The sequence below is a fragment of the Microtus oregoni genome, unplaced genomic scaffold, assembly GCF_018167655.1.
Source record: "Microtus oregoni isolate MIOR12 unplaced genomic scaffold, Mior012 000001F_ref0000356, whole genome shotgun sequence".
NCBI lineage: Eukaryota > Metazoa > Chordata > Mammalia > Rodentia > Cricetidae > Microtus > Microtus oregoni.
This window is the reverse complement of record NW_024543060.1, coordinates 20,000,780-20,028,764: the sequence shown is the minus strand read 5'-3', so window position 1 is coordinate 20,028,764 and position 27,985 is coordinate 20,000,780.

The window sequence follows — 27,985 nt, the reverse complement described above, 5'->3', positions numbered from 1 at the left end:
ATGTTTACTTAGTCTATAATTCATTATGTTACTATGCCTCAATTTATTTTACGTTTGAGGAATTTTTGTTTACATAAATTACAGATGCTCTCACATATACTTGTATAGGTACTTTTATCTTCATAAATGAAAACACAAATAGGCATAATCACACTTAAACTCCATGAAATGCAGTCATGCATTAACCTAGTCATGATTCAAAAGACAAAGGTTTAAGAAAAAGTTAATGAAGAATTTTTGAATCAAATAAATATTTATGCAAAAAATATATACTTAAATTTAAGCACTTTTTCAAATTAAATTCAAGCATCTTATCAAGTGAGTACTTTTACAGATTAATAAAATAAAAGATGGTATAAGTATTGGATACAAAGAATGCTTAAATCTGAAAAAAAAAAAACATGAAATCTCTAATTACATCTTGCCTCTGCTAGGGATAGAGTTAGGAGACTGAAGAACCTAAATTTAAGTATCCTTTTCAAAGCTTTCAAATCACAAGATTCTGGATAAGTTATCTAATTTAAATCTCAATTTCATTCTTGTACTTGAAAACACTGTGGGTTCTTCCTGTAGAGTCTAGTTGAACACTGAATGAGGCAATCAACATCAAGTACTTATCACAGATGTTAGCATGTAATGAGTACCCCACAAATATTGGTTATTATTGATTTCTTACAAGTATGAACTCACCATTGGAAAGAGTAAAGCAAGTAGCACCGAGAAGGAATTGGACTTAAATAATGAACATTACAAGGAAAACACACACTCTTTATACTTGGTGATTGAGTTTAAGAATCTGGCTTGCACATTCTGTCATAATTTCAGAGTTTCAGACACCAAGATTATCTGCTAAAAACCACAGCAGCACTGTTAATATGAATTTAGGTCCAAGTTCAGTTTCATTATCCAATAGGAGAAGAATTCAATACTAAGACTGTGTTTCTATATTTTATTTTATTGGTTGTTTTGTGATACTAGTGATTAAACATAGGTTCTTAACATGCTAGGCAAGAACTCTACCACTGAGCTACAGCACCATCCATTATGTTAGTATTTTCGAAGTAGTTATTACCATATAATAATTCAGGAGGATAAAGGGGCTGATCATTATTCAGTAGAGAATCACTCAGACATTAATTGGAGGAAGAGAGTAACAAAGCAATTTGTATATATCAAGAATCATTATAAATATAGCACTATACATTTACCTGGTGTTAGTTTTGGGTACTTCGTTTCTAAATTAGCTAGCAATATATCTGGTAGTTATCTTTTAATCTAAATGAATGTTAATACACTATGGTTGGACGAAATAAGGACAATAGATCTTTCAAAAGGTGATGTGGTGGTAGGTATAATGTCGCTAATTGCCCCTATTTCCTAGGAGAAAGGGATTTTCCTGAATATTACAACTTTACATACTAAAAACAAGGGTTCCAGTCAAATAGGGTCAAGATTGTAATGTAAAAAAAAAAAAAAAAAAAAAAAAAAAAAAAAAAAAAAAAAAAAAAAAAAGCTGTGGTGTGCTGTGATGGTGTGTACCATTAAAGAATCCCTGCACTCAGGAAGCAGAGACAGTTGGATTCTCTGAACTTGACTCATCCTGGTGTACAAATGTGAGATCCAGGATAGCCAGGGCTTCACAGAGAAAATAGAAAAATAGAGAAAAATGGAAGGAAGGAAGGAAGGAAGGAAGGAAGGAAGGAAGGAAAGGAGCAAGGCTTCCACCATGTACTCAAGTTTCCATTAAGCAAAGTAGATGGATAGGATCAATATTTCCTTTATATACCTTTTAATTCTCTGAAGGCACCGTGACAATTGGTATGAACAAACCCCTGAGAAAAATGGCAGGAAGGTAGCCAAGAAACATGTGATTGATCTGAAAACTCCAACTATATTCAATATTACAAACATTGAAGAAAGACCTTCACAAAACCTCAAATAACCAAAAATTGCATCTGATGTATTTGTAGTGAGCCTTATTGATCAACAAATGACAAAGTTGTGTTTAAAAATTCAATCTAATTACTAAGGATTCCATGATAAAAACCTACTGGTTAAAATGCATAACTTGGATCTTACCTGGAACAAGTTGTACTGTGTGGTCATGGTCAAAAAATGGCAGACCATGGTTTAAGCACATGTCAATGTTAAGACAACCTACAGTTATTTCTTTTTCTTTTCTGTGTCGATTTTACTAAAAAATAAGCAAATACAAGGAGAAGACCTTATGTGAAGCACTCATGGGTCTTTCAGATCTGGAAAAGATGACGGAGATCCTGGATAGATAAGTGCACACTATTAAATAGAAAGGAGTCCTTGATAAATTGATCCAGTCTGCGTTGGGAAAGCATGGAGAAACGCTCACCATTTATCCCCTTCAAAGCGTTTTTGTTCGAAAAGTGAAATTTGGAAAAAGTTACCCTTTGCGTTATCAAAATTCATGGAGTTTCCGGTGACAAGTGTACTTCTTGGAAGACTGCTGCTGACAAAAGACGTACTAAGGCTGAATGAGTTGATGGATAGGAATAAACCAGTTCAGGAACGTGTTGAAATTCCAGCTTGTATTTAATGAAAAATAAAAATTCCTATTCATGGGAAAGAAAATTCTTTCATAGTGGATTTTGAATATGTAAATTTCTTTATGCTGGAGGTTCACAAACATCCAAAAAATAAATCATTATTTTGTAAAAAAAATATATATATATTTGTCAGACAATATTTAAAGCTTGTAGAGTTATAATTACATTATTTACACTTAGCATTATTTGAAATACTTAACCCTATTATCTTTTTATAGAATTAAAAACTATAAAAATTAAATAATTGCCCTGTATTTATATAGGGCATATAAAAATAACGTTATTCCTTAACAGTGAGTGTACAGTTTAATGTATTAGAAGAAAAGTAAGAATATTCCCGTAGTTCATCTTCTAGCATATGATTTCTCTTAAAAAGGATGATCCAGGATATAGAGTAATGTTGAGAAAACGATATAGTTGAAGTTCAAGGACCATTAGTCAATTGAGGCTTCCATAGCATCATTCCTTAATTTCCAAAAGTAGCTGAGGACTTAGAGGAGATACAAAGTATAAGTTGTACATATAGATATCAGGGAATGTCTAAAGTATACAGAAGATGTAAATCCAAATCCACCACACGGTTTGGTAGTTTTTCTACAAAGGTGGTGGCACCAGTTAAGAGTCATAACCTGATGTTCAAAAGTGAAGGCGTTGCTGATTTTCTGGGAACTGAGCTATGTTCTCTTTTAGCATGAGCTTGCAGGGTTGGTTTGGGCACTGCTTGTAAGCACCTGAAAGGCTATGCAATTGTAGGGTTCCTCTCAGTGTCACAGTTAGAGATTGCTCTTCTTAGTGAGCCTCCCGATTCATGGAAAGAATTAGAGAGATTGCAATCAGACAGTTATTTTTCTATGAATTTTCTTCTCCCCTGGTAGTTGGTACTATCAATACCTCCTTCCTGGTAGGAAAGACTGCACTCCAGGAAATCGCTAGATGAAAGGGGGAGGTCATTCGCTGCACTGAAATGGAAATGGTTATGTAATGAGATAAAGAGAGCCTTGGATTTTAACTTTGTTATAGCTTATACTTGAAAATAGATTGATGTAAAAAGTGCTCAAAACTAATTCAACGAAAGAAATGTATCTGAGAGAAATGAAATATCTCTTATCTTTGAGTTCCTTTAAGCTTAATTATATTTCTTTTATGAAGAAAACGTTTAAATAGTAAATGAGTCAATAGATTAACTTACCATTTTTTTTAACCAAATGCTCATTATGTTTTAAAAGTATACCTGATGCTTTTATATATTGTTTGCAGTTTTCGGTCTACTATTTTTAAAGAGTATTTTTGTTATTCAAATATATAATAAAAAGATTTTTTTTTATCTCATAAACTTTATTTCACATGTATTTTTTATCTACCTGCAATGTTTATATTTAACTCTCCTAATTATATTTATTGTTTAGGATACCTCATTTTTATGTATTTCTCTCCCCCATTCACAAAATGAAGACAATATTTTATCACTTTGCTCATGTCAATATTCTATGGTACCCAAACGAAGCTGTAACGACCATGGACTTATAATTTATTTCTCTCTCAAATAATTTTCCAAGACAACAATTAAATTGAATTTAGTATTTTTATAAAAGGATGACTATATGTGATACTCAAGACAATCATGGAAACATTAAAAATGCCAGCCTTAAAAACATTCATGCAGTTTGTCATATATTATTTTGCTTAATTTCTAGATGTATTGCATTTGTCCAATACCTGTTTACTAAGGTTTACCAGTTCTACTGATTTTATGTTAATGCCTGGGAATAGTTCTCATTAGCAATTTGTCTAGATACCCTGTGGTGCACAGAGATACCCCCGGTGTGGATCATGGTGTTTTGAGCTTTTACGTGCTCTCCACTCCCTTGTATAGTTTGGGGATGTTTTCATAGTCCTCTAGAAGCTTCTTTTAGTAATATTTCAAAACCCTAATGTTTGAATCCATCCAGTTAGTAAATTGATACCATAATGTAAAATATAAATGTACTCATTGACCACGTTGGCCATTCATCAGTTCTTTCATAATCATAGAATAAATCTGTTGTTCATGTAGGAGGCATACTATTAACAGCTGAGTATGAGAAGGGTTTGGAGTAATTAAAGAATCTCCAAACCCTTAGAGAAAATATCAGGTGATAGACTACCTAAACCCTGGCATGGAATTGTGTCATTCAGCCAAAGCATTTAAATACTGGAATCTCATAATATCCAGGCATAAACAAATAGCATATCATGTTCTTTACTTTTTCTTAGTCTAAGATACATGCTTCTTTTTGATTTTTAAAGATACTTCAAAAAAATAAGCAGGATTTTTACAAAAAAATGAAGTTGAATTGAGCTAGATAATGATTTTATAATCTAACTATTCACAATTTTAAGGTACATGTGACAAGGTATAAATAGGAAGAAAATAAATAAAACACATGAATAATTTAATTGAGAGAATAGTCTTATGATTCAAAGATTATACAAAAGTTGTACATGGGAATATTGTTAACCCATAATATGGCAAAAGCATGGCAACTACACACCCCAAAACAGAAAAGAGAGTCCGGATCCCAAGACAAACCCTAGCAAGCAGTCAGCATGATATAAATCGCAGGGAGCCACTGCCAAGAGGAGATGCAAGTATATAACTTATAGGATATAACTCATCAGGCAGAGAGAAATGGGGTATTAACCTAGTTTCCTCCTCCCTATTCACCCCATCAGTTCCCATCCACTGGCTCCATAAGTTGAACTGAGCCCAAGACAATCTTCTGACACAAAAACTTCTGATGTCAAAATGAAGCTGAAAGGGGCTGGAGAGATGGCTCAGTGGTTAAGAGCACTGGCTGCTCTTCCAGAGGTCCTGAGTTCAATTCCCAGCAACAACATGGTGGCTCACAACCATCTGTAATGAGATCTGGTGCCCTTTCTGGCATGTGGGCATACATGGAGGCAGAATGTTGTATACATAATAAATAAAAAAAAATCTTCAAAATAAATAAATAAAATGTTTAAAAAAAATGAAGCTGAAAGAGTGCCACAGATGTCTAGGGTTGACTAATAAATAGGATTGTCTCATCTAGAAATAAAGATAATATTTATAAGTCTCAGAGCTAAAAAAATAGAAAACAAAACACCACCATTTACCCTTATTATTATGTTATTTTTGACATCAGTTAGGTAATATTCTTGTGCTTTCTGCGAAGAGCATTGGTTGCAGATGTCTGCCCTTCAAGCCTCTCAAGAAGTAATAACCAGTGTTTTGCTGTGTGGACTGGCTAGACTCTAGCTCATTCAGGTCTTCCTGCAAGTAAGCAATCTGATCTCATTTTTTCTTAGTGGTATAGTTACAGGGATAAGTTTTTGTTTTCTGAAGACATTAGAATACTTCTCACAGCAGCTACGAAGTGACATATTTACTTCTGATCTCACCGGTTTTCCTAAAGTTTTACTACCTTATGTTTTAAAAATAAGCTTCCCTTTTTCCATAGGAAAAAAAAACACATTTTCTCAAATTTATGTTTACCCATATTTCTTCTTTCGGCATGTCTTATGTTTCAAGACTGTATTGTTATTTAACATTTATTCTCTCTGTTTTAAGAAATTCTTTTCGGCTCAGTACAGAAAGAAGACTAGATATGCTGCTGAAAATATCTTCAGCTTTCTTTCTTTTTAGTACAGGATTATTTTCCATTCATGTCTTAAAGATAGCTCTCCTATCTACAGAGCTATTGAAATTTGATTGCTGCTTGGTGAATTTTGATGCCTTCAATTCCCTTTAACAAGATGACACTTGTTACACCGACCATACTCTGTCAGGACACATCTGTAGCCCAACAGTAATCAATTAACACAAAATGACTCCCATGCATCTCTTTTCCTTTTCAGTTAAGAGAAAAAAAGGAGAACATGTAAAGTTGGGTAGATAGAGAGATATGGCAAGGTCTGGAAGGAATGGTAGGAGAGAAGTGTATGATAAAAATGTAGCATGTGAAAATCATAAACAATAAGTAAAATCATTTTTTGAAAAAAAATAGTTTCTAAGGTAACATATCAATTATTGTCAGCATTCCAGCATCTATAAAACATTTCATTACTTAGGTTCTTTTTGCTTTCAGGTGGGAAAACTCTTCATAAGTGAATATCTGTCCACCTTAGAAGTTATGTTATTGTCTCAGTTCTTTTATGATTATTTTTATTTAATTTTCAGAAATTTTCTTATAATTTGCCTTGGAATATAACCCTCTGAATCTACTCTGCTAGACATTGCTTTGCACCTATGAAATAAGTGAATATTTATCCAAGATTTCAGTAACATCAAATACTTCTCTGTCTAGTTACTGTTCTGAGAGTTCAGGAGAATATGTTCTTCCTAGATTTTAGTCTGTCATCTTCTTCTTTGTCCAGGTTAGGAAATTCTATCAATCCTTTAGTTCCTAGACTCTATGGTCTATCATTTCTAACATTTAAGGGACACTTTCAATGTTAGAACATTCATAGCTGGTGGTTGGACCCCTGGCTCAGTGGTGTCTGGGATTGATATCGGCAAAGCCCCTGTGTCTTTGCAAAATACAAAGTCTTTCTCTGGCCTCTGTCAGTTTCTCTCTGTCTAGATGGTGTTTGGATCAATGACTTCCCTTGGTGGTTTTGTAGGGCTACCTCATATTGTTAAAAGGACTTCAGATCTTGGCAAGGAATGTGCTTACCTGGTCCATCAGGAAGCCTGAGATAGAGACCTATTCTTCTATTGGCCCAAATTTCGTATGATCCTTTCTGCTTTATTCTTTCTCCAGTCCCTGACCCTATGGATTATTGTCTTTTCTATTTGAATTGTCTAAAGATTTCAGAGAATTACAGCTGTAGTGGAAAAGACAGGCAGAAACAGCCCTGTCATTCCTTGGCTAGATTTACTGACCTTTGTCTCTAAACAAATGGCTCCCTATTTATTGCAATATTACATGCAGTTATAGCTGGTCGCAATAGCCTTGTGGTTTTTCTGATATCATAACCTGAAGAACTAAAGCTGGAATCTAAGAAACGAATTCCAGAATATTGATAACCCTTTTAGAATGCACAGGAGAGACCTCAATAATAAGAAACATTACACCCAAATTTAGCAGCACTAAAATTGAGATTTTTTTGTTTGAAGCATTCTTTGTTTTTAAAAGAGAAAAACGTATTAGTTTTCCAGTTTATTTTAGAGTTTCTCATCAACATCCCTTTTTTTTTTCTGTTTCCAAGTAGCTTTCAGTTCAAGGCTGCATATCTTGCAGACTAACGTGCAAAGAGCATTCTGAATGTAAACCTAAGGATATATAATTTTCATATTTGAAAATGTCATTTTCTTAATTTAATGCATTTATAAATCAAAGTAATGGCTATTCTATTACATGGCCTCAAGATGATCTACATTATATTTAATCAAAGAAAATTTTTAGAAGCTAATAACTCCTGCCCCTCCCATTACATTTAATACAGTTATATGCAAAAAGGTGGTCCGGGGCTTTGGGCTTCATTAGCATAGCTTTCATTTTGAATATTAAATATAATCTAGCATACATTTTAATAATCATTATTCTATTACCATTTGATGTTGCAATTTAGACTTTATACCAGTAGCTAAATTACCCCTAATCATTGTAAGAGTTGAGGAAGTTTCTGGAAACCTTGCTTCTGTAAACACTGTTACAGACTTTGGAACTCAAAGAATTAAAGAAGGAATTGATGTAGTAGTTCATTGCTGATCTGTGAGCTCTACGTCTATTGAATTACCGCAGGAAATATCTGTATTCTTCACTCATACCCTTTATCCTCTTGTCAATGAGGTCTAAAGCACATTACCCGAGTGTGGCTAATTCTTCCTGTTTCCTGATGACCTTCCCTGGGGTAGAGAAGTTCTTACCAGACTCACTAAGTATCTGCCCTGTAGGAGTATCATGGAGGGACCAATAAAGCAGGCAGGTATTTGCTTCTCAATGAACAGCTCATCAAAAGTCTGAGAACAGAAGGTTTTGAATGAATCAGAGCACTCTGGACAGTTGTTCAATTGCTAATGAGGAGCACAGACACTTTTCTCAAGCTGTCCAAACCAGGAGGCCATCTGTATGGCAGAAGTGTTTCTCTGAGGATACCTGCTAAGGGAGCTGAGCCTTACCTCTCAGGGGAATGCTACTTACTGGTCTGCATGATTTAAAATTAAAGAAAGTATGCATAAGAAATAAAAAAAATGAATACCAATTGTTGAAAAGGCACAGTTTTTAATTCAATTTGGGAAGTTTTTTTTTTTTATGTACTTAAGCCCCATTTGTTAGTTTAAATAATTGCTTTGTTTCACTGTTGTATGTCTTAGTAATGCTTGTAATCATTTGGACTCGCTGGAGGTCAAGTACTTCTAATAGGATAATTTATAATATATCTTTTTGTTTACATCTTTGGTTTCTTCTATTGCATTTGAGTTTCATTTAAGGGTAGAACTATACACTTATTGTTATGTTCTAACCTTGAAATTTGTACAGTTTTGGAAGGTGGTGAAAAAATGTGATAAATTTGAAAATACTTATCTTGAAAACTAATGTTTTTGAGATATATATTTAGACTTATAATCAAGCAATTCTTATATGAAACTTATTTGATGACATAGATATTTGTTCATTACTACTATGTACTTTAGCTGAACATAGGAAGATACACAAGAGCTATTGAAATTCCTCTTCTATATCAATATAAATTTAAATATTAATTCTCTATTAATTATATACTCTGTTAATGTTATCTAAATTGTTATCTCTATAATATCACATGTTTATGATGTAGGTATAAAATGGAGGCTGTAGATTTGTGCAGTTTTCTTGGTGGTCTCTTGAACTGTTCAGTTCTCTTTGAGGCTCGCTGTAAACCGAGACCATTTTTGTTTCCCAACCACCCAGACACAAATAATCACATGGAAACTATAGTAATTATAATACTGTCTGGCCAATGGCTCAAACTAGTTCATACATCTTAAATTAACCCATTTTTATTATTTTATATTTTACCACAAGTCTCATGGTTTGATCCCTTCCATCTTGCTTCTTGCAGCAGGGGTGGAGGGGCTACATGGCACCCTCCTGACTCCACCTTCTTTCCTACTTTATCTCTACTTGGATTTCCCACCTTGCTGTGTTCTCCCTTGCCATAGGCAAAAGCTGCCTCTTTATTAACCAATGATAAAAAAAGCATATTCTCAGAATCCCACAAAAGCTCACCTGAACTGTATCAAAAGGCAAACAGAATTAATGTAGATACATCATCACCTAACAACTGCATCAGAAGCTTAACCTTCATTATCAACTTGAGGAGATTTAGAACACGAAGAAGACACACCTTTCAGTGTGTCTGTGAGTCATTTCCAGAGGTAGGTTTAACTAAGAAATCTAGATTTATCTTGAATGTAGGAACTGGATTGAATAAAAAGGGAAAAGAAGGAGAAAACTAGATGAGGATCATCATTTATCTCTAACTTCTTTGTTCATCCAGATGAAAGCAAAGAGCCTCATACTACTGCCAGCAGGCCCTCCTTACCATGGTGGATTGCACCCTCTCAAACTATCAGCTCAAATAAATTCTTCTTCCCTTACGTTGGTTTCTCTCAGGTATTGTATCACAACAATGAAATACGAAACTAATGCATCACCACTATTTTTTCTTTGTAGAAGTACAAGCTTCCTTTCAATGACTTCATAGTTTCTTTTACTTTCTTATCTCCATAGTCTTATATTTTTACCTACCTATTTGTTCAAGGGCCATAGCCTAACTTTCATTAAAATTTTTTCACGTGTATTTAAACAACATTTACAAATAATAACATGGAGGAAACAATGTTTGGTACCATAATTAGTAAAATGAGGTTTATATTTAACCATAAAATAAATAATAAGGACATATAAATATGCATGAACTGTAGATAAAGATAGAGACAAACAGATGAATGATAGATAGATACATAGATGCAAAGATATAGATAGATATAGATATAGATAGATGGATAGATAGATAGATAGATAGATAGATAGATAGATAGATAGATAGATGATAGATTCACTCATTCATGTTTTTTAAGTAAAAGAATTTCCAGTCTGCTGCTTTGGAGAACAAAACATTTTCCCATCAGTAAATATCTGACATTAATGTCAACTCTAAACCAATCTCAGTCACACTTACCATTCTATATTTTCCTTTAATATTTTACTCTCTAGTTCACTCAAAGCATTTGGATTATATCTCTTGTCATCAGTCTTGAGGTAACATACAAAATTTCTATGTTGCATAGTGTGCTAAACCTGACCAGGATTCATTCTTTATGGACATTAAATTAAACGCATTAAAATCTTCCTTCCTGCCGGGCGGTGATGGTGCATGCCTTTAATCCCAGCACTTGGAAGGCAGAGGCAGGTGGATCTCTGTGAGTTTGAGACCAGCCTGGTCTACAAGAGCTAGTTCCAGGACAATCTCCAAAACCACAGAGAAACCCCGTCTCGAAAAACCAAAACCCAAACCAAACAAACCAACCAACAAAAATCTTCCTTCCTGATTCTCTCTTTCTTTTTTTATACTCATCTGATTGGTCTTTTATTGGTATATTATTTTCTCTAAAAACACATCTTCATAAGTTTTTTGCACTGTCTTTGTATTTTTACTTGTTTCTTGCTTTTTTTTATTCATTTGTTTTGTGAGTGTTTTATGTTTTCTAAAAAAAGAGAAATAAGCATGTCAAGTTGGAAGGATTTTCAGTTGAGAGGGAAGAAACAGTGACAGAATATATTGTGTGAAAAAAACTGTTTTCATAATATATATGTAAAAAGAAAAAAATTTAAAGAAAATATTTCAAACTTCTGATTCTTTTGTATTATTTTTCAGTTCTGTTCTATACTGATCTATCAAAGAGATACACTTTAAAGGCTTACACTCCAAACCAGAGAAGCAAAATATGACATGCATAGAAAAAATTAGTTTATATAGAAATAAGGTAGCTTAGAGGTTACAGTGTAATGGGAACCTGGGGATGTTATGGTTTGAACATGAAGCATATCCTCCAGGAAAATGTGCTGAGTCATTCAGGGGTGGGACTATTATTGGATATGATGAAACTTTTGGCACTGGAGATTAGATTGAAATGTTAATTTACTGGAGTTATACTTTCAATGGTACAACTGGCCCTCCTAGCTTCCTTTTTCTCTGTTATTTGGCCCCAAAGACACGAATTGTTCCCTCTGACTTGTCTACTCTGCTTGGGTGGACTGAAAAATCTGAAAGGCTGAATAAAAATAAATATTTCCTTCCATATATTGTAAATAGCATGCTTTCTCTTACAACATGAAGAAGTCTGACTCAGTTACATAGGCAAAAATTAATTCTGAGTTACTTTTATAGAGCAACAAAATAATTTTAGAAATGGGGAAATAGGGCTAAGTAGTAAACGTTGTAAATATAAAAACAACATCAAATGAACATGTCAATGTAGTTCATCTTGTTGTATGTGAAATTTAGTAAAATAAATATTGTAAAGACAATTAAGATCTAACAAGACAACTTATCAGCGTGATGTACTTGCTGTCCAGGGGTGACAATATGACGTCATTCTCTGTGACCTACATGGAAGAAGAGAAACAGCTCCTGCGAGGTATCTTTTGACCTCCACACATACAACTAGACATATGCACAAATGAACAAGTAGTATAATAATAAAAGGAATATATTTTAAGAGATAGCTAGAAGTAAACTATGACTTTATTACAAAGCTCTTAAGGAAAAGAGCATTTGTACCTGCTGAATACAGGCAGAGTGAAGGGTCAGACACTGAAAAACTGACCTTAAATCTTGTCTATATGAAAAAAAAAATGATTTGGCAATGTCACTGTGACACGGGCCATTGAAAAAGTATGACTTTCTAAAGCAGTTGCAAATGTATATGAACCAGACACAGTATCTTATTTTATTTTATTTTTTTTATTTATTTTTATTATATAATTAAAAAATTTCCCCCTCCTCCCCTCCTCCCATTTCCCTCCAGCTCCCCTATCCCCTTCCCCTCTCTCTCCAGTCAAAAGAACAGTCTGGGTTCCCTGCCCTGTGGGAAGTCCAAGGTCCTCCCCCTCCATCCAGGACTAGGAAGATGATCTTGCTAAGCGATTCTGACATCTAGGAGGCAGAGTCAGAAGAATTAAAAGTTCAAGGTCAATCTTTTTACATAACAACTTTCAGGCAAGTCCTGGATACAGAAGACCCTGTTTTTAGCAACAAGTCTCTCTCTCTCTCTCCCCCTCCTTCCTCTCCGTTCCCCTCCCTCTCTCTCTTTCTCTCTCTCTCTCTCACACACACACACACACACACACACACACACACACACACACACACAAAGTTATATCTGTTTTAAACTACTCTAACAGTATATTCAAAATTATGAGGGATTCTCCAAGGAACACTTAAACAACTTGCAGTGTCTGTAACAGAGCTGCTCTCCAGGTTTCTGGCAGAGATTGGGACTGGAGTGGCAGGCATTTGAAAGGGATGCTGACTAAAATCGTTTAGGTCATCGGAACATTTCTGTGGCTTTTATTTTGAAGAAAGCAGCACCCCATTTTCTGAATGTCATTCAACTTCTAACTCAGCAAATAAAAATAATAGGACACTAACATAGCCGTCCTTCCTCTAAATGCAATGCAAATTGGTCCCTATAGCATCATATTCTCAAATGCTTTGGAGCTGCCAGCTTTTCAAATGACTCTGCTTCTACCCTTTTCCTCTGTCTAGCTTTAATGTCTCGTACAGGTTCAAGTGATATAGAGTGGAGGTTTGTGTGTGTGTTGTTTACTGGAAGACAGGTTCTGCAAAGTCTGAATAAAATGAATGTCCACAATTCTGACAGAAACAGACTTTTGTTAGGTTCACTAAATAGCAACTGTTTGTGTGTGTGTGTGTGTGTGTGTGTGTGTGTGTGTGTATGGTGTGTGAGTGTGTTTGTGAGCATGTGTGTGTGTTTGTGCATGCCACAGTACATCTGTTAATGTAAGAGGACAACCTTTAAAAGTCTTCTCTCTATGTAAGAATTTAGGGTATCAAATTCAGGTTTGCACGGCACTAGAGAGAGAAAAAGGACTGAAGAAGGAAAACAAAACTAGAAAGAGGAAGATGAAAGTGGAAACAGATAGAAGAACCAGGTAGGTAGAAAACAGGAGAAGATACTCTAAGTAAGAGTAAGTTTTGTCCCCATGATTGAAGAGTATTTCAACTATTTGTGAAGCATTAGGGACATGGTTCAAGTTATTTTAAAGATAGAAATATCTTCCTGGAACACATATAACAAAATGGAAACATAATTCTTGCAAAAGTTCTCTCATCATCTATGTAATAAAAAAAATGACTAAGAAATCTAGTACTACTCCCATTCAGAGTTAAGACCACAGTGTTCCAAACCAAAGTGAAGTCAGGGAAGTACTGCCTTTTCTAAGGTCAAGGGAGGGGAGAGTTTGTTGTTATCTAGTTCCAAAAACTGTGAGATCTGTTAGCTACACAAATTAGCACTTATAGCCAGGCGGTGGTGGCGCACTCCTGTAATCCCAGCACTTGGGAGGCAGAAACAGGCGGACCTCTGTGAGTTCAAGGCCAGGGAGTTCCAGGACAGGCTCCAAAGCTACAGAGAAACCCTGTCTTGAAAAACCAAAAAAATAAAATAAAATAATAAACAAATTAGCACTTATAGCATAATTTATTGGCTCACATTTATTTAAGGATTATGATTATTGTTTGTGGCCAATATGACTTTTTATGTAATGTATAATTCATTTCCATTAGATATATATATGACATCAAGATTGTAGGTGGCTTTTTAAAGATGTTTTAGGGACAGAGATCACATGCATTAAAAGTTAACAAATTCATGATACATTAATTGAGGATGGATTTTTGAGTTTCTCAAACATTTTGGGGTAATGAATTGATATCCAAATCATGGTTGTTTCCATGTCTTTTTCTGCTTTTGTTTTTGAGTCTTTTTTCTTTCTTTTCCATTTCTTTATATTATAAATTATCTAGTTCAGGTTGCACTGGCTACAGTCTGGACATAGGAAACAAAAGAAATGCAAATCAGTCCCTAAACCATGCTTAAGCCAGAGCTGTAATACTGAGCTAGGAATACATGGTTCGCAGATTGCTCACAACCTTTTGTAAAGCAACATTCTCTGTACCGAGAAGATAGGAACACTCAGAAAAACAGCAAAGAACCTAGACCAACAAGCCATTTGTCTTTAGCACATTTCACCTGGGGTCAGGTCCTATTTCCTGAAGACTCTGCTCTAATAAACCTACTGAAGAATTGACCCACCTACCTTTTCCTCTGAGTTCTCATTTTGTCTGAAGGGTTCAACGTCCCATTACAACTTACACTAAAATAATCTGTACTTTTCTTCATTTCCTGTTGGCCAAACATGAATGACTCTGAGATGCAAAAGTAAAAGATTTATTTTTGTTATTTTTTGTTTTTTTTTTTTTTAGTGTGAAGAAAAAGAAGAATTCACTTGCCTTAGAAAATCAAGGCACATTTGATAAAAGGAATATTTTTCCTAATTGTATATAATAGAACCATCCAATAAATAGAGAATTCAGATCCCAATTATGAGGCACTGAAGAGCAACACTAAAACCAATGAAACACAGGTAAAGATTATTTCAATATTGTATATCCTTCAATGAAAACAATATATTATTTTAGCATATAGTTAATTAAGACATAATTTCTGTCATCCTTGCATTAACCTATATTATTTTGTGTTTAAATTATAGGATTTAATTTATATTTAAGCATGTGTATATATTAAATATTAAGTATAGTGAACAATGTCGAATGCTCATGACAGAGGTTAGAGCAGACATAACTGGAGATAATTACACACTTAGATCTACTTAATAAAAACAGAATAAAGTTTGAGGGGATTGTGTAATTAAAGTATTCTAAATGGTGAAGTGGTATTTATGATGTAGAATAGTTTTTATGATGATTGATTGTGTTGTCAGAAAGAAAGCTTCCCTTCTGTAAATATAGAATGGACTTACAGAAAATAAACAGAGACTGGTAGATAGTATTCAAAGAGTTCATAGCTATTGATTTTATGATATGGTTCAGACTTTTCCACCTAATACATCATTATTGTAAAACCATATTAAAATTATATGCTAAATAAGAGGATCTGGGTCAGTGTTATTCAATATCTTCTTCAAATCTTCTAGAGTAAGTTAATTTTATATGACATTTTAAGATATGAAAATTTATGGATTTTCATATGCTTAGAGTAGTTACCATACTTTAAAATTTTATTAGCATACAAATAATTATATCTGAATATGGCAATTTTAGACAAAATTTTCATCAATTGTTTCTCTCACTATTTTGTTTAATGTTACCATTTTTATTTAGTCTATAATCTCTAACAATATTAATTTATTAGGACAAATTTAACATCTCATCTGTAATAAAACCTTAAAGACCATATAAACTACCTTGCTTTATTGGATTAAAACACTTTTGTTACCTTAAGGTATTTTCTAAAAGTAGTTTATTGAATCATTCATATAGAAATAATGTTTATCAAACAAATGCTTAAGTTGGTGTATGTATACATACGTATCTAATACATTGAAGGAAGTGGGGGAAATTCCCAAAACAGAAGGCCCCCAGCTCTTGATCTTCAGAATGACAGTGATTTGAGTTTTGAAAAATAGAAAAAAGAAAGAAAAAATAAAACAGTATCTGTAAAGGACTAAGAGCTATTGAAACATAGAAACTACAATTAATAGTTTCATGTACTTTTGCAACAACATATTAAGCTTCATCCTGTATTGACTAATGCTTGAAATTATGGATAAATTTGATGAGACACACAATGATATATAAAATATGGCCAGCTCCATCCAGGTCTAGTAAGGTGAGCATCCAAACTGCCTAGGCTCCCACAAAGCCAGTACGTGCAGGAGGATCAAAAACCCATGGGTTCCCTGGACTTCCCACAGGGCAGGGAACCCTGATTGCTCTTTGGGCTGACAAGGGAGGGGGACTTAATTGGGGGAGGGGGAGGGAAATGGGAGGCGGTGGCGGGGAAGAGACAGAAATCATTAATAAATAAATAAATTAAAAAATATAATCAACTCAGATGCTCTTAAAAATGAGGTAGAATAAACCAACCAAATAATATTACAGTATATATTATAAAGCACTGCCTTTGACTATCCTCAGCAACCTCAGAGAAACTCTGAAACACAGGCTGCAACTACACAAAGAGGATCAAGAGGTGAGTGACTACCCACCAGGTGGGGCACACCACTTTCTAGGCCCTCCATACAGGGCAGAACTCCAGGCCCCTCCGCTACCTGCCTCAGCTTCTTTTGCCAGTCAGCAAAAAAATTTCCTGCAAGTAGACTGTTCTAACACCTCCATCCCATCTTTCAGAACATGTAAACTACAAGTCCCAACCTGCCCCTAAACCCTCCTATCTCCTGCAATCTCAGAGGAACTCTGAAGCACAGACTGTGACTACACAGAGAGGACCAAGAAAGGAAATATGAAATGGTGTAGGAGTTCTTTCTATCTATGTATTGCTTTCATTGGTTAAACAAAGAAACTGATTTGGACCTGTTGATAGGGCAGAACTTAGGTAGGCAGAGAAGATGGTACTGAATCCTGAGAGGAAGAAATCAGAGCCAAGGAGTAATTTAATTAACACAGTTTTCTGTGTGATCATTTTTGTTTTGGGCTGCTGGGATGAATAAGCAGGCCCTCCTTTTACACTGAAACATCAACTGTGCCTGCACAGAGTGGACCAAGAGAATAAACCAAGAGAGCAGACAAAGAGAGACCTAAGTGGCTCCCTGAGACACAGACAGTGACAGTACAGAGCAGAGTAAGAACCATTCCCAAAGACACAGACAGCCCTTCAAGGCCTGGACCAAGAGGCAGACACTGCTGGCACAAGCTGGAAGAAGAAATGGGTAGGTGTCAATGCGAGAATTCATTCAACACCCTAAAATGCAATATGGCAACACCAGAACAACTGGAAGATTTGATCATCCTAATCCAGAAGAAGCAGAATAAAATGATTTTAAATATAACTTTAGGAGGATGATGGAGGCCATTAAAGAGGAAATGACAAATTTACTTAAGGAAATGGAGAAAAAGACAAACAAAAAATTGGAAGACATCAATACGTCTCGCAAAGGAACCCAAGAATACCAAGAAAAAGTAATCAAGCAGGTGGCACAAACAGTTACAACAGCTCAAAACTTGAAGACTGAAATATAGACAATAAAAAAAAACACAAACTGAGGGATTTCTGGAAATTGAAAATCTAAATAAATGATTAGGAACTACAGAGGCAAGCATAACCAAAAGAATACAAGAGATGTATAGATCCCCCCTGGGAACAGGAAATATATAAGATCTCCTGACAAAATTAGGAAAATGGCAGTGTGGGGAGACTGGAAGGTGGAAGGGGAGGTGGAGATAACAAGGAAGGGAGGAGGAGAACTTGAGGGAACAGAATAGTTGAGATAGAGGAAGAACAGAGATGAGAGCAAGGAAAGAGATATTTTGATTGAGGGAACCATTATGGGGATAGCAAGAAATCTGAAACTACAGAAATTCCAGGAATCCACAAGGATGAACTCAGCTAAGACTCTAAGTGATAGTGAAGAGGGTACATGAACTTGCCTTGCCCTGTAGTCAGATTTATGACTACCTTAAATGTCACCATAAAACCTTCATCCAGCAACTGATGGAAACAGAGGTGGAGACCCACAGTGAAGTTCTAGTCTGAGCTCCCAAAGTCCAATTGAAGAGTGGAAGAAGTGAAAATATGAGCAAAGAGGTCAAGACATGATGGGGACATCCACTGAAGCAGTTGACCTGAGTTAATGGAAGGTCACTGATGCCATCTGGACAGGGAAGGAACTAGTATAGATCTAAACTAGTCTTTTTGAATGGTGGTTGACAGTTGTATGGCTGGGGAAGACTTCAGGGCCATTGGCAATGAGACCAGGATTTATCCCTACTGTTAATACTGGCTTTTGGGAACTCATTCTATTTAGATGGATATTTTGCTCTGTCTAGATATAGTAGGGAGAGTCTTGGTCCTTCTTCAAAGCAATGTGCCTTACCTTCTCTGAGGTGTGCGTGGAACATGGGGTGAGGGTGGGAAGGTGGAGGGAATGGGAAGAGGGAAGGGTATGGGAATTGGGATTGGTATGTAAAATGAAAAATATTGTCTCCTTTTTTAAAAAGTAGAATTAAAAAATAAATAATAAAAGCCTTGAATCTAAAGCACAATTTACCTTGTGATAGCAGATTCTAAATGATTATATAAGAGATATTTGCAAGGTAGAATGTTGAATATGATGAAATTACTAAAGAATAGTAGAACAAGAAAGAGCAAGCAACAAATTATTATTCATTATATCCTCAAGGAATACTTACTAAACAAATGTGACAGAATACACAGAAGCACAGAGGAATTTTATAGCTAAAATTCAAGGAGCATATTCAATTTTTATCTCTTAATTGGTCATTTCTTATCTTTTAATGGTTCTTCTATAGATAGAGCTCAGAGATGTCATGGCTCCAAGTAGTTCCCACCTTTCTGATTCCTTTCATAGTACTTAGTGCATTCTCAGCTGTTCAAACGGTATAAAGAGCAGGTCATTAGAATACAAGGGTTTGGTAAACAGATGTATGCTCAGGTCTCAGGTACAGTCATGAAAATATTTCACAGCTATGTGAATGCTCATGTAACAACTTCTTTCTGGATATAAGATTTAAAACATTAGTGTTCATTTCATCTGTGGCCAATAGAAATATTTTGCAATTACTACTTGTTTTATTTCCTAATGTCAATGACTAAAACGTGCCTCTGATATAGCTGCAATTCCTAGCAATGTTCATGAAGTTAAATGGTTGGTAGTTTTGCATTCAACTCTAGGCCTCATATATTTGTCTTCCTGAAAAATTTAGTATTTGGAATAGGCATGAATCATAGACATAAGATGAAGAGAAAGGCTTGTGGTATATAGGTACATATTTATTTCATGTGAACAACCAAAGTGTAACCTGATAACTTTTATTTAAATGATTCCAGTACACATGCTGGTGACCACAACTGAACACTTCTCATTAGCAGATTTTACAACTTTTTTTTCTTCTTTTTTTTATTTTTTTACAAATTTCCTCCTCCTCCCAGCCTCCCATTTCCCTCCCCCTCCTCCCACCCTTCTCCCCCTCCCCCACTCCTCTCCCCCTCCCTCTCCAGCCCAAAGAGCAGTCAGATTTCCCTGCCCTGTGTTAAGTCCTAGGTCCTCCCCCCTCCGTGCATTTCTAGGAAGGTGAACATCCAAACTGGCTAGGCTCCCACAAAGCCAGCACATTACATAGGTTCAAAACCCCGTGCCATTGTCCTTGGGTTCTCATCAGCCCTCATTGTTCACCATGCTCAGAGAGTCCAGTTTTATCCCATGCTTTTTCAGTCACAGTTCAGCTGGCCTTGGTGAGCTCCCAATAGATCAGCTCCACTGTCTCAGTGGGTGGGTGCTCCCCTCGTGGTCCCGACTTCTTTGCTCATGTTCTCCCTCCTTCTGCTCCTCATCGGGACCTTGGGAGCTCAGTCCAGTGCTCCAGTGTGGGTCTCTGTCTCTGTCTCCATCCATCACCAGATGAAGGTTCTATGATGATATGCAAGATATTCGTCAGTATTGCTCTAGGATAGGGTCATTTCAGGTTCCCCATCCTCAGCTGCCCAAGGAACTAACTGGGGACCTCGGCTTGGGTATCTGGGAGCCACTCTAGGTTCAAGTCTCTTGCCAACCCTAAGGTGGCTCCCTTAACTAAGAACCGTGCTTCCGTGCTCCCCCATCCAACCTTCCTTCATCCCAATCCTCCCCCTTCCCCAAGCTCCCCCCATTCTCCCCCTCTCCCCCCTCTCTCCCCATCTCCCCTTACCCCCATCCCACCCCACCCCCAAGATCTCAATTTTCTCCCCGGCAATTTTGTCTACTTCCCATAGCCAAGAGAGCAACTATATGCTTTTCCTTTGGTTCACCTTCTTACTTAGCTTCTTTGGGATCACCAAGTGTAGACTCCGTGACCCTTGTTTATGGCTAGAAACCAATTATGAGTGAGTACATCCCATGTTCATCTTTTTGGGTCTGGGATACCTCACTCAGGATAGTGTTTTCTTTCTTTTTTTTTTATTGCGAAAAGAAGAAAAAAAAACATAAACAAAAAACAAGTTTACACCTCCTCCCAGCCTCCCATTTCCCTTCCCCTCCTCCCACCCTTCTCCCACTCCTCCCACCCTTCTCCCCCTTCCCCCACTCCTCTCCCCCTCCCTCTCCAGTCCACAGAGCAGTCCTGGTTCCCTGCCCTGTGTTAAGTCCTAGGTCCTCCCCCCTCCGTCCATATCTAGGAAGGTGAACATCCAAACTGGCTAGGCTCCCACAAAGCCAGCACATTAAGTAGGATCAAAACCCCCTGCCATTGTCCTTGGTGTCTCATCAGCCCTCATTGTTCGCCATGTTCAGAGAGTCCGGTTTTATCCCATGCTTTTTCGGTCACAGTCCAGCTGGCCTTGGTGAGCTCCCCGTAGATCAGCTCCACTGTCTCAGTGGGTGGATGCACGCCTCGTGGTCCCGAATTCTTTGCTCATGTTCTCCCTCCTTCTGCTCTTCCTTGGGACCTTGGGAGCTAAGTCCAGTGCTCCTGTGTGGGTCTCTGTCTCTATCTCTATCCATCACCAGATGAAGATTCTATGATGATATGCAAGATATTTGTCAGTATTGCTCTAGGATAGGGTCATTTCAGGTTCCCAATCCTCAGCTGTCCAAGGAACTAACTGGGAACCTCATCTTGGGCACTAGGGAGCCCCTCTAGGGTCAAGTCTCTTGCCCACCCTAAAGTGGCTCCCTTAACTAAGAATTGTGGTTCCGTGCTCCCCTATCCACCTTTCCTTTATCCCAATTCTCATGTTTCCCAGGTCACCCCTCCTTCCCTTCTACCTTTTCTCTCCCCATCTCCCCTTACCCCCATCCCACCCTCCCCCCCCCAGGTCCCATTTTCTCCCCAGAAATTTGGTCTACTTCCCTTAGCCAAGAGGACAACTATATGTTTTTCCTTGGGTTCACCTTCTTCCTTAGCTTCTTTAGGTTCACCTATTATAGACTCCGTGGTCCTTATTTATGGCTAGAAACCAATTATGAGTGAGTACATCCCATATTCATCTTTTTGGGTCTGGGACACCTCACTCAGGATAGTGTTTTCTATTTCCATCCATTTGCATGCAAAATTCAAGAAGTCATTGTTTTTTACCGCAGCGTAGTACTCTAGCGTGTATATATTCCATACTTTCTTCATCCATTCTTCCATTGAAGGGCATCTAGGTTGTTTCCAGGTTCTGGCTATTACAAATAATACTGCTATGAACATAGTTGAACAAATGCTTTTGTCATTTGATAGAGCATCTCTTGGGTATATTCCCAAGAGTGGTATTGCTGGGTCCAGGGGTAAGTTGATCCCGAATTTCCTGAGAAACCGAAACACTGACTTCCACAGTGGTTGCACAAGATTGCATTCCCACCAGCAATGGATGAGGGTACCCGTTCTTCCACAGCCTCTCCAGCAAAGGTTATCCTTGGTGTTTTTGACTTTAGCCATTCTGACAGGTGTAAGATGATATCTCAAAGTTGTTTTGATTTGCATTTCCCTGATTGCTAAGGAAGTTGAGCACGACCTTAAGTGTCTTTTGGCCATTTGAACTTCTTCTGTTGAGAATTCTCTGTTCAGTTCAGTGCCCCATTTTTTAATTGGGTTAATTAGCATTTTAAAGTCTAGTTTCTTGAGTTCTTTATATATTTTGGAGATCAGACCTTTGTCTGTTGTGGGGTTGGTGAAGATCTTCTCCCAGTCAGTAGGTTGCCTTTGTGTCTTAGTGACCATGTCCTTTGCTTTACAGAAGCTTCTCAGTTTAAGTAGGTCCCATTTATTCAAGGTTGCCCTTAATGTCTGTGCTTCTGGGGTTATACATAGGAAGCGATCTCCTGTGCCCATCTGTTGTAGGGTATTTCCCACTTTCTCTTCTATCAGGTTCAGTGTGTTCGGACTGATATTGAGGTCTTTAATCCATTTGGACTTGAGTTTTGTGCACGGTGAGAGATATGGGTCTATTTTCATTCTTCTACAGGTTGACATCCAGTTGTGCCAGCACCATTTGTTGAAGATGCTTTCTTTCTTCCATTGTATACTTTTAGCTCCTTTATCGAAAATGAGGTGTTCATAGGTTTGTGGGATAAAATCCGGGTCTTCTATACGATTCCATTGGTCGACTTCTCTGTTTTTATGCCAGTACCACACTGTTTTCATTACTGTAGCTCTGTAATAGAGTTTGAAGTCAGGGATGGTAATGCCTCCAGAAGATCCTTTATTGTATAGGATTGTTTTGGCTATCCTGGGTTTTTGGTTTTTCTATATAAAGTTGATTATTGTCTTCTCCAGATCTGTGAAGAATTTTGATGGGATCTTGATGGGGATTGCATTGAATCTATAAATTGCCTTTGGTAGAATTGCCATTTTTACTATGTTGATCCTCCCAATCCAAGAGCAAGGGAGGTCCATCCATTTTTTGGTATCCTCTTCAATTTCTTTCTTCAATGCCTTAAAGTTCGTGTCAAATAGATCTTTCACTTCCTTGGTTAGATTTACCCCAAGATATTTTATGCTGTTTGTGGCTATCGTGAATGGTGAAGCTTCTCTGATTTCCCTCTCTGCTTCCATATCCTTTGTGTATAAGAGGGCGACTGATTTTTTGGAGTTGATCTTGTATCCTGCCACATTACTAAAGCTGTTTATCAGCTGTATAAGTTCTTTGGTGGAGTTTTTGGGGTCGCTTATGCACACTATCATATCATCTGCAAATAACAAAAGTTTAACTTCTTCCTTTCCAATTCGAATCCCCTTGATCCCATTATGTTTTCTTATTGCTATTGCTAGAAATTCAAGCACTATATTGAAGAGGTATGGCGAGAGTGGACAGCCTTGCCGTGTTCCTGAGTTAATTGGGATGGCTTTGAGTTTCTCTCCGTTTAATTTGATGTTAGCTGTCGGCTTGCTGTATATAGCTTTTATTATTTTTAGGTATGACCCTTGTATCCCTAATCTCTCCAAGACTTTTAACATAAATGGATGTTGAATTTTGTCAAATGCTTTTTCAGCATCTAATGAAATGATCATATGGTTTTTTTCTTTCAGTTTATTTATATGCTGGATTACATTGATAGATTTTCGTATGTTGAACCAGCCCTGCATCTGAGGAATGAAGCCTACTTGATCATAATGGATAATTTTTCGGATGTGTTCTTGGATTCGATTTGCCAGTATTTTGTTGAGGATTTTTGCGTCGATATTCATGAGTGAGATTGGCCTGTAGTTCTCTTTCCTGGTTGAGTCTTTGAGTGGTTTTGGTATCAGAGTAATTGTGGCTTCATAAAAGGAATTTGGTAATGACCCTTCTGTTTCCATATTGTGAAATACATTAAGGAGTGTAGGTATTAGGTCTTCTTGGACGTTCTGGTAGAATTCTGCATTGAAACCATCTGGTCCTGGGCTTTTTTTGGTAGGGAGGTTTTTGATAACAGCTTCTAATTCTTCGCGACTTACAGGTCTGTTTAGATTGTTCACCTGGTCCTGGTTTAGTTTTGGTAAATGGTATTTATCTAAAAAAGCGTCCATTTCTTTTACATTTTCCAGTTTTGTGGCATACAGGCTTTTGTAGTAAGATCTAATGTCTCTCTGAATTTCCTCTGTGTCTGTGGTTATGTCCCCCTTTTCATTTCTGATCTTATTAATTTGCGTGTTCTCTCTCTTTCGTTTGATTAGTTTGGATAGGGGTTTATCAATCTTGTTGATTTTCTCCAGGAACCAGCTTTTTGTTTCATTGATTCTTTGGATTGTTTTCTGTGTTTCTATTTTGTTGATTTCAGCCCTCAATTTGACTATTTCCAGTCTTCTACTCCTCCTAGGTGAGTCTGCTTCTTTTTTTTCTAGAGCTTTCAAGTGGGCTGTTAAGTCTCCAATATGTGCTTTCTCTGTTTTATTTAGGTGGGCACTTAGTGCTATGAACTTTCCTCTCAGGACTGCTTTCATAGTGTCCCATAAGTTCGACTATGTTGTTTCTTTATTTTCATTGAATTCAAGGAAGACTTTAATTTCTTTCTTTATTTCTTCCTTAATCCAGGTATGGTTCAGTAGTTGACTGTTCAGTTTCCATGAGTTTGTAGGCTTTCTGGGGGTAGCATTGTTGTTGAATTCTAACTTTAATCCATGGTGATCTGACAAGACACAGGTGGTTACTAATATTTTTTTGTAACTGTGTAAGTTCACTTTGTTACCAAGTATGTGGTCAATTTTCGAGAAGGTTCCATGAGCTGCAGAGAAGAAGGTATATTCTTTCCTCTTTGGGTGGAATAATCTATAGATGTCTGTTAAGTCCATTTGCTTCATTACCTCCATTAATTCTCTAATTTCTCTGTTAGGTTTCTGTCTGATTGACCTGTCCATTGGTGAGAGAGGAGTGTTGAAGTCTCCTACTATTAGTGTGTGCGGTTTGATGGCTGCCGTGAGTTTTAGTAATGTTTCCTTTACGTACGTGGGTGCTTTTATATTAGGGGCATCGATATTCAGGATTGAGACTTCTTCCTGATGAATTGTTCCTGTTATGAGTATAAAATGTCCCTCTCCATCTCTTCTGATTGATTTAAGTTTGAAGTCAACTTTGTTAGAAATTAGTATGGCCACACCTGCTTGTTTCTTAGGTCCATTTGCTTGATAAGCCTTTTCCCAGCCCTTTACTCTGAGTAGGTGCCTGTCTTTGTGGTTGAGGTGTGTTTCCTGTAGACAGCAGAATGTTGGATCCTGTTTTCTTATCCAATCTCTTAGCCTGTGCCTTTTTATAGGTGAGTTGAGCCCATTGATATTAAGTGATATTAATGACCAGTGGTTGTTAACTCCGGTCACTTTTTAAGTAGTAGTGTTTGTGTGTTTTCCTTCTTTGATTTGCGCTGGTGAAGAGTCTCTAGATGTCTGAGTTATTGTGGTCATTGTTGGACTCCTTGGTTAGTGATTTTCCCTCTAATATTTTCTGTAAGGCTGGATCTGTGGCTACGTATCGTTTAAATTTGTTTTTATCCTGGAAAATTTTGTTTTCTCTATTTATAGTGAATGAAAGTTTGGCTGGATATAGTAGTCTGGGCTTGCATCCGTGGTCTCTTAGTTTTTGGAGAACATCTATCCAGGACCTTCTGGCTTTCATGGTTTCCATAGAGAAGTCAGGTGTAAGTCTGATAGGTTTACCTTTATAAGTAACTTGGCCTTTTTCCTTTGCGGCTCTTAATATTCTTTCTTTATTCTGTATATTTTGTGTTTTGATTATTATATGGCGAGGGGATGTTTTCTTTTGATCCAGCCTATTTGGTGTTCTGTATGCTTCTTTCACCTTCATAGGTACATCTGTCTTCAGGTTAGGAAAGTTTTCTTCTATAATTTTATTAAGTATATTTTCTGTACCGTTGAGCTGCACTTCTTCTCCTTCTTCTACTCCAATTATTCTTAGGTTTGGTCTTTTTATTGTGTCCCATATTTCCTGAATGTTTTGTGATGAGAGTTTGTTGGACTTGCTGTTTTCTTTGATCAGAGTGTTTATTTTCTCTATGTTATCCTCAGAATCTGAGATTCTTTCTTCTATCTCTTGTATTCTGCTGGTTATACTTGATTCTGTAGTCTCTATTCGTTTACCTAGATTTTCCATGTCCAGTCGGCCCTCTGTTTGTGTTTTCTTCTTTGCCTCCATTTCAGTTTTCAAGTCATGAACTGTTTCCTTTATTTGCTTGATTGTTTTTCCTTGGTTTCCTAGGGTATCATTCACTGATTTACTCAATTCCTCGAACTTTCTATTATACTTCTCATCCATTTCTATAAGGGCGTTTTTTATATGCTGTTTAAGGGTGTCAATCACTTTCATGAAGTCAGTTTTTTCTACTTCTTCTTGATTAAGGTGTTCATGTCCTCCTGTTGTGGGGTCACTGGCTTCTGGTGGTTTCGTGTTGTTTTTCAGATTGTTGGGAGAATTCCTGCATTGGCGTCTGCCCATCTCTTCCTCCCAATACTCCCCTTTGGATCTGCTTTTATAGGATCAGGTCTTCTTGCCCACTGATGTACCTTCGCAGTGATGTCACTCCCCAGAGATGTTTCTCCACAATGAGGTTTCACTCGGTGCCCAGATTGAAACTCCGCACAGCTTGGTTAGCTCGCGAACAAAGGGCCCACCCTGCTCGCTGTGGGCAGGCTATGGGAACAAAGGAACTACCGGCCACCCCTTTGTCCTCCCGGTTCGGATTCGGTCCCAGCGCCCTAGCAGGCTGGGCAGGGAGGCGCTATGCCCCAAAGGAGGGAGGGAGGGAGGGAGACAGGGGGTGTGGGGATCTGGATGTAAGCTGAATGGGATAGTAAGAGAGAGGCGGTTTGGGCAGTATAGCACCTGTAGGATGGCCAGGAAGTGTGGGCCGGCTGAGGTATGATCCCAGCTGCCGCAGCACTCACTCACCACAATGATGTTTCACTGGGTGCCCAGATCGAAACTCTGCGCTGCTTGGTTAGCTGGCGAACAAAGGGCCCACCCTGCTCGCTGCGGGCAGGCTATAAGAACAAAGGAGCTACTGGCCACCCCTTTGTCCTCCCGGTTCGGATTCAGTCCCAGCACCCTAGCAGGCTGGGCAGGGAGGCGCTATGCCCCAAAGGAGGGAGGGAGGGAGGGAGGGAGACAGGGGGTGTGGGGATCTGGATGTAAGCTGAATGGGATAGTAAGAGAGAGGCGGTTTGGGCCGTATAGCCCCTGTAGGATGGCCAGGAAGTCCAGATTTTACAACTTTATTGTATGTTGTGGTTAAAGTTTTTCAGTAGTAAAATAGTCTATAATATTAGAGAATCTAAAACAAGACTTTCTAAATATTTTCTAGGTTTGACTATTTTTATACCAAGACAAGTTTTTAGAATTCAGACACACAGTTATATAAAGTAGGTATACAAATATAATACTTATTGGTGATAAATTATGAGAGCTTTATTTTAAAATATTTATTACTATATGTATAATTTCATCATTTATTTTTGTTGAGAGTAAAGTTGCATACTAATAAATAGAATTAACATATTTTTGGATATTTGACACAAGAGGACATAAAATATCTTCTGTGTTTTTCAAACTGCTTTTGGATCTTCTGATTTAATATACTGAGCATGTTACTTTATGGTAATATGAATACATGGTAATGGCAGGATGCTTAGGACCTTTTCAGAAATTTGTG